The following is a 12239-nucleotide window of genomic DNA, read 5'->3' as shown; positions in this document are numbered from 1 at the left end:
CTCAAAAGTCTATAAGTAATGAATCACCTCAAATTCTCCATAATAGCCCAGGCAGCAGCACTCCTAAGCCAAGATGCAAGGTTCACCTCTCCTTGAGAGGCACAGACTTGCAACTCAGAGATGCCAAGAGTCAGGAAAATAATACACGTGAATTATAGCAAGATAAACTGGACCCATGGCTTTAAGAATGAAAACATATTGTAATTAAAAGATCAAAGACGATCCAAATAAATCAACTCTGCTTCAAGGGGTAATGCTGGAACACACTTCCCACTTCCACGATATCATGCAATCTTCTTAAACATGCCCATCCTAAGCTGTCATCACCCTGCAGGACGATATGTGTCGGCCTCCATAACATGTGGTTGGGTAGCAGGGTGCAGAAGAAAGGATATTTCCTGCATATAACCTAGATCTGGCACTTAATGTTATTTTGGTATAGTCAGTGGATTTTTTTTTTCTGTTAGCCATATCTCTCTCTGAGCACCTCAGGCAACAAATACCTGCAGGTGGACAGGTGGGGATTTGTCTGAAGGTAACAAAACACAAATAGCAAATTATAGTTTCTAAGCCATGGGAGTCAAGTTCTGACAGCTTGTTGACAGGAGTGTGCGTACCAATAGGTGTGCAGCTTACTGTGCTTACTGTATATTCCTAATATATGTTTCTATGAGAAAGGTGGGCTTAAATATGGAAAGTGTTTATGCAGCTAATGAAAGCACATGACCTTCAGATGGTGCCATTGTGCTTCCCATGATCTTGTCTTTCAAAATGCAATTTCCCAGATAATCCTGTATCCCTGTTTAATGTGTCAGATCAGACCTGTACACCAAGAGGAAGGACTGGTGATGGCTACAGATAAACTGAGATATGCAGATTGTTTTTCAAAAACATGCTTAGTATGTGCCTCCATGCTCAGAGTCAGGAAGGGTGGGCAGCATTTGATTTTTGGAAGATTTTGGTATAGATAGTTCCAAAACACAGTAAGTGACTCTATTGTCCGTGTGCTACTATGAAACAGTCCGGATGTATGCTGGGAACCTCTCAACAAATAAGTTATAGCTCTAATGGAATAGCCTACTTTTGTTCCTGCTAAAACTGGGACTGAAGGGACTTTAGGAAGAAGGCAGCGAGTTGAGCTGGTTCTAAAATGGTATAGGTTTTGCAGAGCATGTTTCAATTCCGTACTCTGTTCAAACTCTGCTTTCGAAGCTGCCTGTGTTGTACATGTATTATTATCATATCACTCTATCACTGTCCTCAATGTTGAACACTTTTTCCCTTCAGAAGAGTTCTTCAGCACTCAAGAAATGATGGCAGTGCTAAGAAAAGACCATTTCCCTTTAGAGAGAGCTTATGCACTGGGAGTAGAGTCAATCACAGCTTGTCCATATTTTGCTGGACAAGCCTAGTGAGACCATATTTCCTGAAGAGATGAATCAGTGCAGCTTTGCAGCATTATAAATGAGGTCATGGCAGTCACCCAGAAGCTGCAACAAGCTTGGGATCTGAAATAGGGCTTCTCAGGCTCAGGAAATAGAAGAGGCAACCCACAAAGGTGTCTGTAGACAGACTCTCTACGGGACACCAGCTGGCGCATGACTTGACCATATTATTCATTTTTTGGGGCTGCTGTGAGTGATTTACTGCAAACTAACAGGATCCTGGAGCTCATAATCACAACAAAAGGCAGGGGTACTTTGCAAGTGGCCAGAGGCAGCTGATGTAGCAGGATTTTTGCAAGCAAAATAGAGGTCGTCATTAGAAGACATAAGCTATCTCTGCTGCTTGCTGTTACAGAGCTGCCTGATGTGCTTCACTTCGCCACTGGCTGCCCACTCAGGCCCTTGCTCAGGTTGAAATTGCTCATATAGCAGAGTCTCATGCTTTGATCCTGAAATAAGACAGTTCCCTTCAGTTCTACAGCCATTCCTCCACCAATGCCAAGATGGAAAAAAGGGTTGAAGCAAGAAAATAACAGGAAGGAAAAAGAGGATTGGGTCAAATTTATTTTCTTAGTTGAGAGGAAAAGTATGGTAGGCAGAAATTTAAAGAATACTGAAAGGACTCAGTACCTGTCTCTTCCTGAACTTCAAAAAAGGGGTCCTTGGTTGAAGAAGGCAAAAAGTAACAGACTTCTCAGTTTTACCTGTAGAAATGAGCTGCGTCTGAAAGGAATGCAGGCCTTTGCCTTGTTCTATGCAATAGCCACAAAAAGATCCTGGGGAAGGCTGCTGCAAAGGTGGAAGGGAATGAATACTATTATTTTTCTACATTTTGACCCCATTAAACATTCCAGGCATAGGTCAAGTGCAGCAGTTTATCTTCACCCCAGGGAGGAGTCTGATCTGCTGTCTTTGATCTATCCTGTAGTGATGAGTCTGATAATGTTTCCATCTGAGAACACTAAAGTAAGTCAATAAACAGCAAAGCAAAAGATTTCACCTCTGTCATAAACCAGGATGGGAGAAGGGGAGGAAACCTTGAAGTCCCTATTGCAATTCTTTTCTTTCCCTTAAGAAGCAGTGATAGGAGCATTAAATATGATTTCCACTTTAAAATTCTCAAACCAAATACTCTATCTTTTAAGCATCATTATTCTTGATCAAAGGGAGTCCAAATAAGTACCATTAGTCAGGAGGTCTTTGTTTCCAAATGTTTCCTTGAACGTTTTTGCTATTTGTTGGTTTTAAACTCCCAAGCCAGGGTCTGCATGTCAAACTACAGAGTGACAAATGAAATTAAGAGTAAAAAGCTGTCTATAGAATGTATTCCTGATTTCAGTCTCAATTATAAACCACTTGCAATTCTACTTAATTCCTGAAGAAAAGAGTTGATTCTCATTGGCTGATGCGGACAGTGGCTCCAACAGCCATGTCTGTTCTCGGTTTACCCCATGCTAGAACAGACATTTGAGCCAACTCTTCTCACTTGGGATGGCTCTGCTTGTCCAAGGCATTGGACATGGCCTAGAGTCAGCTCTTGAAGAACACAATTTAGAATTGCTAAATTATCTGGAGCAATTTATGATAAATTTTATTTAAGACATTTTCCAGCCTCTGGATGTTTTCAGGACTGTAACTGTTTCTTTGATCTATCTGAACCTCTCAACTCCCAGTCCAGGATGAAAGATGAACAGTTTTCACTAGGCAGAAAGTTTCACAGAAAGGATTTAGAATAGTTTCATTTCTTAAATTCCTCTTTTTGTCATTTCTACAGTAATAGATTTAATTCAGTGAGCATGTGCAGTAATCCATATCATGGGAGCAGTAGCCTGGTGCCTGATTGAGTTACATGTTAGAGAGTACAGGGAGAAGACTGCAGTACCTGGCAGAAAATGCAGTACACTGAAAAGGCTGTGACTGAGTGAGAACAAGTGTCCAGGACACATTCAGACCCCATGAAACAGCATTTCCATTTGAGCAAACACTGTCTATCCCCACACAGTAATTCAGCTACTCAGAACTCCACAAATTTTCACTCTTCCCATCCATGCTCAGTGTGGAATGTGAGCTTAGCACCTGAGCTGTGCTCCTTCATGATGAGCAGGTCAGGAGATAACACCATATGCAGTTCCTTTGCAGTGGTCAATGGAAAGCAGGCAGGACTTAAATCCTGCACAGGACTACCTCACACTCATGTTTTGTGTGAAAACAAGACATTCATGGACTGTTCTCCATAGGAGACTACAGTCATTGGCCTCATAGTATTTTTGAATTCATCTATCTTTAGTTGCCTACAACATATGAGCACAACTTGGGCAAGATTTACTCATACCGTAGGCTTCTTTAGAGGAGTAAGCTACTTTGTCTCGAATTTGATTTTGTAGTAATGGAACATCTTAAGGTATTTTATAATGGCTAATTTCCTCCTGGAATCCAGTCATCTCCAAAAAGCAGGGCAGAAAAATACAAGAAACTCAAGAATGAAGTCACAGACAGCAATTTCACAATAGAGGCAAGAGTAGCTCACTTTCACCTAGTAAAAGCTTTGTGTTTTTAAATTACTCCTGTATAAAAACCTGAGCTCATTATCTCTGAGAGTGGGAATCCAAGAAATAAAAAAATGAAACAAGTCTGGGGCAGCTACAAAGACTTTGATCCTGATGCTGCTACACGAATCTCCACCAACGGGCTCTAAGAAGACAAATGGAGACTCACATCTGTACATTTACGCAAAATGTTGCAAAGTGGAACAATATCAACTTCCCATTATGCAGTTTCTTTTTACAAAGCACTTAAAATTCATTTTTCCCTTTCTTTCTCCTGAATTTCTGAACCTTGTGCAAAGGAAGTCTGGACATTATTACTATAAGTGTCTCCCTCAGGACTCACAAGCGTTCTCTGATCCCATGTAAACAGGATAATGTGTTGGACTGTTTGTTTATGCCACACTGTTATTCACCCTTTGACATAAACCAGTTTCAAGTGATTTTTTTTGTCCTCCCCCCGTCTGGGAATCAAACGTGATCTGCAGGTTTCCCTGCATAATTAGATAACGTTAATAGCAGAATATTGGCCAGTAGCTTCATAGTTGAGCCAAGATCATGGTCTTGATGAGGCAACAAGGACTGCTAGTATGTGCATCTGCTGCCACAGATGGTGAACCTCATGGTGTCCTCTGGGTAGAGATAGGAATCACATCCGTTTATCTTCAGCCAAAAAGGTTAGAGCAGTGGCTAAAATTTGCTCATGCTTCAAATAGCTGTGTCCTGTATGATTAGGATCTGGTACTGTTCCTCTATCCTCTGCTGATGCTGACTTCTTTCCTACAATTTCCTTCTTCTGTTGCTACCCTGTAAGAGAGCTCTGGCAGTTTGCAGTTTGCTGGAAAAAGCAGAAATATGAAGCCCTTCTGAGTCAGCAAAGGCAACTCAGTTGTAAAAGCAATACAAAGGAACGACAACTTGCTTACAAGAGCATTCCCACCTTACTTCTGGCAGAGCTACGCTGACATCAGAAACCGTGAGAATTTGGAAGAAGGGAAAAACTATGCAAATACTACCAAGTGGTAACTAATTCTTGTTTTGGAAATATGTTGAGTGTCTGGTCCTAAAACTGGGATTCACAAAGGAGTGAGGAGGCAGAAAACACCTACATGTCTAAAGAAGCTGACAAGTACTCATTGAGTTTCTAAGAGATACCTGAGCAATTTGAATCTGTAACTTTCATGGATTTAAACATGAATATAAAAGCAAGTAAAACACCTTTCAGAACTTCGTCCAACTGAAATTTGGTGAAAATAGATGAGCAATTTACTTACATTTATATTTTGCTCAAGATCACAGAACAAAATGGTAGAATGAATCATTGAATCGTAAAATCATTGAATTGTTAAGATTGAAAAAGACCACTAAGATCATCTAGTCCAACTGTCAACCTATGCCCACCATGGCCACTATCCATGCCCCCCTGTGCTACGTCTCCACTGTTCTTGAACGCCTCCATGGATGGTGACTCCACCGTCACCCTAGGCAACCCTGATTTTTGGTAACATCTTTTATTTCGTTCTCTGAATAAAAGTAGTGAACAGCTTAAAAACACATCAGTCAAACAAGGTTCCCAAAGATATATTATTTTTTTTTTTTTGGAGGATGAGTGTTTTCAGCAACATGACAAACAGCCTTGGCCTTTCCACTGGCAGTTAACAAAAAATGTCACTAAAAGTCACTTTGGGCAATTGATTGATGGGACTCAGAGCACCTGCATTTATGCAAGCATCTGACAAAGCTTAGGGAGAAGAGGGAGGTTATTTGTTTCAAATGATGATTCAGTACTGCTACTGCAGTGGGTGGGATGGGAATAGGCTCACAAGAAAGATGGAAACTCCACATTAAGTCTAAGTAATAGAGGTTGAGATAAGGCTGATTTAGACCCAAGGCTTATCCTATATCTGTCTGCAAATATTGACTGTTTCCTAATTTTATCAATCAGAAATAAGCCAATAACAACAAAACAAATCATCTTTGTTATTCATGCTTCCTCTGAAAAAAACAAAACACTTAATACATTTCCCTACCAGTAGATCAAGTCTTCCTACTGAACACTTGGGCTTAGTTAGAAAATTAAATCAGCAAGGTGAAATTTTGTTGTCACTGTAATTAGGCCCTCCTGGCATCTACCAGAAACAGCAAGACTGCTCTATGATATCTTAATCTTTTGGGTATGTTATGGAGCACTCAATGGCTATTAATTCTGTTTGTTCATGTGCCCTTTCCTGCATGTGCTTCTGTAAACATATTCAGAGCTTGTAAAATGTTAATTAGGAATAAAATAAAATAAATAAGGCAATAATCTGAACCTTCCGGTCTCTTCTAGCCCAGAGTATGTGCTTGCTGTTAACTATTTCCAGGCCATTCACAAACAAGTGAAAATTTACCAGAACAAGCGTCTTTATTCAAGCCTTTTTTTACGATGCAATGAAAAGTGAAACACAGCCCCATAAATCATATAATTAACACAAGCTTGGTGCATGGCGTGTGAAATTAACCCAGGGAATAAACAAGTGGCTAGGTTAATCCCAGTGAAACTCCTGTTGCTCTGAGGAACACTGGATTTGCAGGCACTGGGACATTGCATATCCTGTACCAGGGTTGGGTGGTGACCGCCATTCCTTCTGCAATGGCAACACCAGGTGAGCACCAAGACCTGGGGGACTTTGAGAGATATCTGGGAATACCTGTGTCAGGATGTGGAGTGAGAAGATGGAGAGAGACAAGGATCACAGTATCATAGAATCATTATGGTTGGAAAAGACCTCTGAGGTCATCTAGTCCAAACATCAACCCACCACCACCATGCCCCCTAACCATATCCCTCAGTGCTACAAGGTGAACTGACAGTCATGGGTGAGTGCTGTGCAAAAATTCATCTGGGATGACTTCTATCCTTCAAAGCTCGTGGTAGTAACAAAACCAGAAGATCATATGCAAGAGGGGAAAGAGAATAAGGGGGAGATAGAGTGGCTCACTGAATGTCCTTGTTGAAACCTAGACTTGGACTTGGGCTTGTGAAGACCTGTATGGTGGTCTGAGCTAACCAAATTGCTTTGTACTGCTCCTCTGAAGGGCACAAAACCTTCACAAAAAGGATAAATATGATCTCAGATACACACAGACCTGTGTGAGCATTCGCTGCTTCTGAACATAAATTAAAAAATGGTTATCACTGCATCGTCATTAACCCATGGTTGAAAACAAGAAAATCCAAATTAACACCAACAGGTATTTTTTTCAAAATGTGTTCTTAGTTTTGGTGAATTGAGATGCAATTTCCAGAACAGCTAGTGGAGTTAATGTAAATCGACACTCCAGAGCTTGCCATAGCTAGGATATTTGTGCATTCAAGTTTATGCCTGAATGACTGAAATGGACAGTGTTTGTGGTTGCTTTCTAACCCATTTGCACTGTATTAAGCCAAATTGTAGAACACAATGATCTTCTTGGGTACTATTTAAAATTTCTTGAGCTTGTTTTCTTAAATTCGCAATGTTCAACCTGCATAGGGTTTTTAGAAATGTACCTCACTGAGATGAAAACTTTTGAGGTCCACTGAAATTATTTGAAATATATCAAGCAGCCAATATAATAAACATCAAATTTTCTGGATTATAGCAGCACTTGGTGCAATATAAACAGATGTTTTCTAGAGAAATATGTACTGGATGATCCCTACAAAGGTCAACAGAGCAAGAACATCACTTATTGATGCAAATTTGCAACATTGACTCCGAAGGATGTAATGGCTTTAAGTAGCACCAGGGGAGGATCAAGCTGGATATTAAGAAAAAAAAATTATTCTTGGAATGAATGGTGAGGTGTTGTAACAGACTGCCCAGGGAATTGGTGGAAGTCACCAGGAGGTTTTCAAGAAAAGTGTAGATGTGGCACTGAGCGAGCATGATGGTGGTGGGTTGTTGGTTGTACTGGATGATCTTAGCGGTCCTTTCCAACCTCAGTGATTCTATGTAAAACACCTACCTATCATAAAGATTCGTCAGTCATTTGGACAGACTGGGATGGTGATGGCTTGGATGGAATATGAGCGGGTTGCTTTTAAAATAGACCGTATTAGTCAGTCAGAAGTTGTAAATAGCTGGTCTGTAATTTACCTGGCATTAATTGGATTCTGAAGGACTTCTGACTAAAAACAGGTTCCTAATTCTCAACTGCAAAGCCAAGGATGCTGAATTGTCTCCTTTCCTCCGCGTGACTCTGTCTCCTGCAAGGGTGCAGAAAGCTCTGCAGCCCACAGTTCCTCTGGTCAAACCACAACAGCAGAAGCAGAGAAGCAATGAAGCAGCACAGAGGAAGGCTTGTTTTCTCATTACTCACTCTGCTCTTTGTGCACAAACTGCAACACAAGCAAGTATTCACTAAAGATGACCAAATGTCTGTGATGAAATATTTCATACAAAGTGGTTGTTAGAAATAAGGAAAAAAGAAAAGAGAAATCACACACATACATAAAATCCATTTCCAGGGTGAGTCAAGAAATTCAAGAAGCCAAGTTTTTTATCTTGATGCAGTTGTGTTTGTTCTCTGGTTCAGATCATTATGTGATTGAGCTGAGAAAAAAAAAAAAAGATTTTACAGAGTCCAAAGGGGTGGTGAGGAAAAGCTAGGATCCTGGATTGTATGACTGCTGTAACGTATAATCAAGTCATTAAAACTACTTGTAACCAGTATCCCCCCTTTTCTTCCCATGTGGGGTGAAAAACAGGCAGGCATTCAGAGGCACACAATGAGCATGCAAAGGGAACAGTCCTTCTGGAAAGCACTCTCTTTGCTTCTGTTCAGATCAGTGTCCTCGTCGCAACATCTACATCTTCCTTTGCATCTTTTTTTTGTTGTTTGACTTCAGCAGCCTGCTAACAGCTTATCTTCAACAGCCTTCTAAAAACAGACCAAAGGGGATGTCACAGGCTGAAGGCAGCAGTCATCACTTCATCTCTGACTGCCTGTTCAACCTCGTCCATCTCAAGGGTGGTGGCCAGAGGCCTGGGTGTGTTCTGGGAAGCATATCAAGTGGCACAGGAAAATAAAAGAGATTTTTCTGGACAATAGGAAGGCATCTGCAAAACAAGAAGTGCTGCCTACTCATACACTGTGTAGCTTCTCCACACCATCTACTTGGAGCTGTGGGGAGAAGGTAGATGTCAAGTGTTGAGAGCTTTAAGGTGATTTCTCTTTCCTTCCTAAATCTATATTGGAGAAGTCTGCTGGGAAGGGCTGATAATCATTAACGATACAACAAGGGTTGGTGAAAGCAGCTTTCATTGTGTCTGACTGTCAGAATGTCTCAAATCTGAACTGCAAAGTTATTTTAAATCCATAGACGGTTTTAGTTTTGGTTTTTTTTTTTTTTGTTTTTTTTTTTTTCTGCTGTACCTCAGTCTCTCCACAGCCCCTTGAAGCTCCTATAGGACTGTATAAGGTCGGGGCACTGCTCGTCTACCCATGCCGTTCTGCTGGAACTGCAGCTTGTGTCAAAACACAAGAACCATCTGGATACTTTAAGAACAAGCATAGCTAAAAATAAAAATGAAAATAAATCCCACGCTTATGTAATGCAAGCTACAATTGGTCTGATCTCAGTTTTCCAGCTCTTGTGAAATTTGTGTGTAAAACTCCAGCTCCCAGAGACCTGTGATGGTTTGAGAATCCCAGATAAAACACAACAATGGCAAAGGTTTTGAAGGGATTTGAAGAAAACCTGAATAATAAACATTCAAAATTCAGAGAGCATAAAAAAAGAATGTGTATCAACAGCCTTGGAACTCCCATGACTTTGATTTTTGAGACATGAGCTATTACTGTTTATCACTTGAAACTGGTGTCCCGTAATTTCTTAAATGGTGCTTATAAAATTCCCTTTCTCCTACGTAATTTTTCATGCAGATCTATTATTCCTGACAATACAGAAAAGGCATACAGTTGATTGAGATACATGGTTCCTAACTTGTCTCTAAAATGGGGGGCAAGGCACGATATTGTAACTTTTAGAAGTACAGCCTGCACTTATTCATAAATTAGAGCTAATTACGGGTAACCTGTCTTTGGCATAAGTAAAAAGAAAAACACAATTTTCAAATCCTGGCAGATGTTTCAGTGTCTTCCCATTATGATCTCATTTGGCTTTATCAAGTGATACCACATTATAATTAGCTGAGGTGTATGCTACAATTCAAAGGAGGATGCCCAAGAGCAGAAGCAGAGCTGAAGAAGCCTCAAGCAAAGAAGCTTATAAATGATACCTTTTCAATTAGGTAATTACTTGTGAAAGAGCTGAGAGAGCTATACTGAAGACAGCATTTCTTAATGGATTGTTCAACACTCAGGGCTCTTGAGTAAGTTTTGTGGCATCCCTGAAAGGCTGAGAGCATTGTGCTCTCCTGGATGGAGATGTTTCACTGTATCTAGAATGTGTCCCAGATCTCCCTGCTCATAAACCATACAAAGTGTACCTGGATCTTCCATGAGAAATTCTTGTGTAATGTATTCTTAAATTCTTACTCAGACCAGGCTTTTGAAACTTCCTTTTTTGGAAACAAGTCTACATGTAAGAATAAATATTCATACTACGTATTTTAATTGCTTCTTGGCACAAAAATAATCAGTCTCTCTGACAAAACAAAGACATTTCTGAGGCTAAATGTCACAATATTAAAATTCTACACATTCCACTCTGCATACTTCTGGGCTTTACAGGAACAACTTGAATTTTGAAAGTTTCACACAAGATTATTATTATAATAAAACAAAAGCGAAGAGGCAAAACCTCCCAACCAACACTTGAATGGCTTGAAAAGACTTGTTTCTCCCCTGAAATACCTGTACAAGTCTCATGTCCACTGAAGCAATATTTGGCTCTTGGAACATGTGAATACTGTGGACGCAGACATGATGGGAAAACATCAGTGCCGAGAGGTGTATTGCCCACTCATCCCTTGCTTTTCACCGCCTCTCAACTGATTCCTTGCACTGATAGCAGAAGGTATTGTTGAGCTGCCTCTGAAAAAACATTGCACTTGACTTCCCATGCTGACTTCACGCTGTCCTGCTGACACCCACAGAAAGGAATCTCAGTTCATGACTGTGGTTCCTCAGTGCTATTGTTAGTGTCATTCTAGTGGTTATGGTAATATTAACGATGAAGGTTATAGGAACAGTAATAATAACTAATGACACATACAGCATAAAGCCTTCATAGAAGAGATGCTCTTAAAGAGGAACTTAACATTTATTATATATTTATATTGTTTTGTATGTATGTCATTATATATTTATATTGTTTTTCTCATTCAAAACAGTTATTTGTGTCAAATTATATGTTTGTTCCTTTTCATCCAAAAACAAAAATGACAAAATGGTTACCATTGAGCATCCTCAGCGAGCAAGCTCATTAGTGTTTGTTTGTCATACATGGCACAGTCATTTAGGTGTCCTTGTGCCTGGTGGAAGATTCCCCAGGAAAAGTAGGGCTGATGTGGCATGTCATATATTGAGCCCAAGATGTGTGCTAGGCTGCAGACCTATTGCACTGTGCCATGGCTCTGCTCATGGCATCGCGGCACCACTGGCTGTGCTGCAGCCTGCCTTGTCTCTTGCACATGTGCACCAGCTGGGTGCTGTAAATGCTATGGAGATTTTATGAGGTTCAATTAGCACCTTACATGCAACTCTGATTAAAGGAAATACAGAGAAAGTGCAAAGCAGTGTCTCTGCACTTTGAGCTCTGCAAACCCTGTGGAAAGAGATCACCAGGGTATTGGTCAGGGTGCAATTACTGTACTTCCAACTGCCCTCTGGAAACATCCATTTCTCCTCCAGTGTAGGGGGCCAGTCTGAGTTAAGTACCTAAAGATAGATGGCTTAACTACTCCCACATCTCCTTCGACTTTCAATGCCTCTAAGTCAAAATGTTCCCTGGGAATTAACCCAAACTGAAATGAAGTCGTATTGTTTGATGCTGTAAAACAAACATGGCAGATCTTTGACAAGACTAGCAATAGGTCAGGCTTTTTTTTTTTTTTTTTTTTTTTAGCCAGGGAATGCTAACATTAGCTTGTCTCTGTAATATACTTCTTTATAAACAGCTACTTTACCAAGTTGATTGCATTTGAAACGCTGCAAGTTCACTTGACCTCCGTTCTCTTTGGGGTTAAGTACCTCCTTGGGCTAGAGTTTAACACAGCACTTTGGGAATGTAAAGACTTAGGGTGCCTTTGGCCTTTCTACC

General features: G+C 40.4%; 1 protein-coding gene across 1 annotated transcript in view; it reads right to left on the bottom strand.

The window, feature by feature from the left end:
• Positions 1–1882: 1882 nt before the first annotated feature.
• Positions 1883–12239, bottom strand: part of CREBRF (CREB3 regulatory factor) — a 515923-nt gene continuing 505566 nt past the window's right edge. The window contains exon 10 of the transcript XR_010622094.1: positions 1883–1894. The gene's annotated coding sequence lies outside the window, so the exon portion shown is untranslated. The remainder of the gene's footprint in view (positions 1895–12239) is intronic.

This window comes from Cyrtonyx montezumae, unplaced genomic scaffold (genome assembly GCF_038088225.1).
Source record: "Cyrtonyx montezumae isolate F1298 unplaced genomic scaffold, pur_monq_1.0 scaffold_18, whole genome shotgun sequence".
Taxonomy (NCBI): domain Eukaryota; kingdom Metazoa; phylum Chordata; class Aves; order Galliformes; family Odontophoridae; genus Cyrtonyx; species Cyrtonyx montezumae.
Note: the sequence above shows the minus strand (reverse complement) of the source record. Positions and strands in the feature narration are given on the sequence as shown.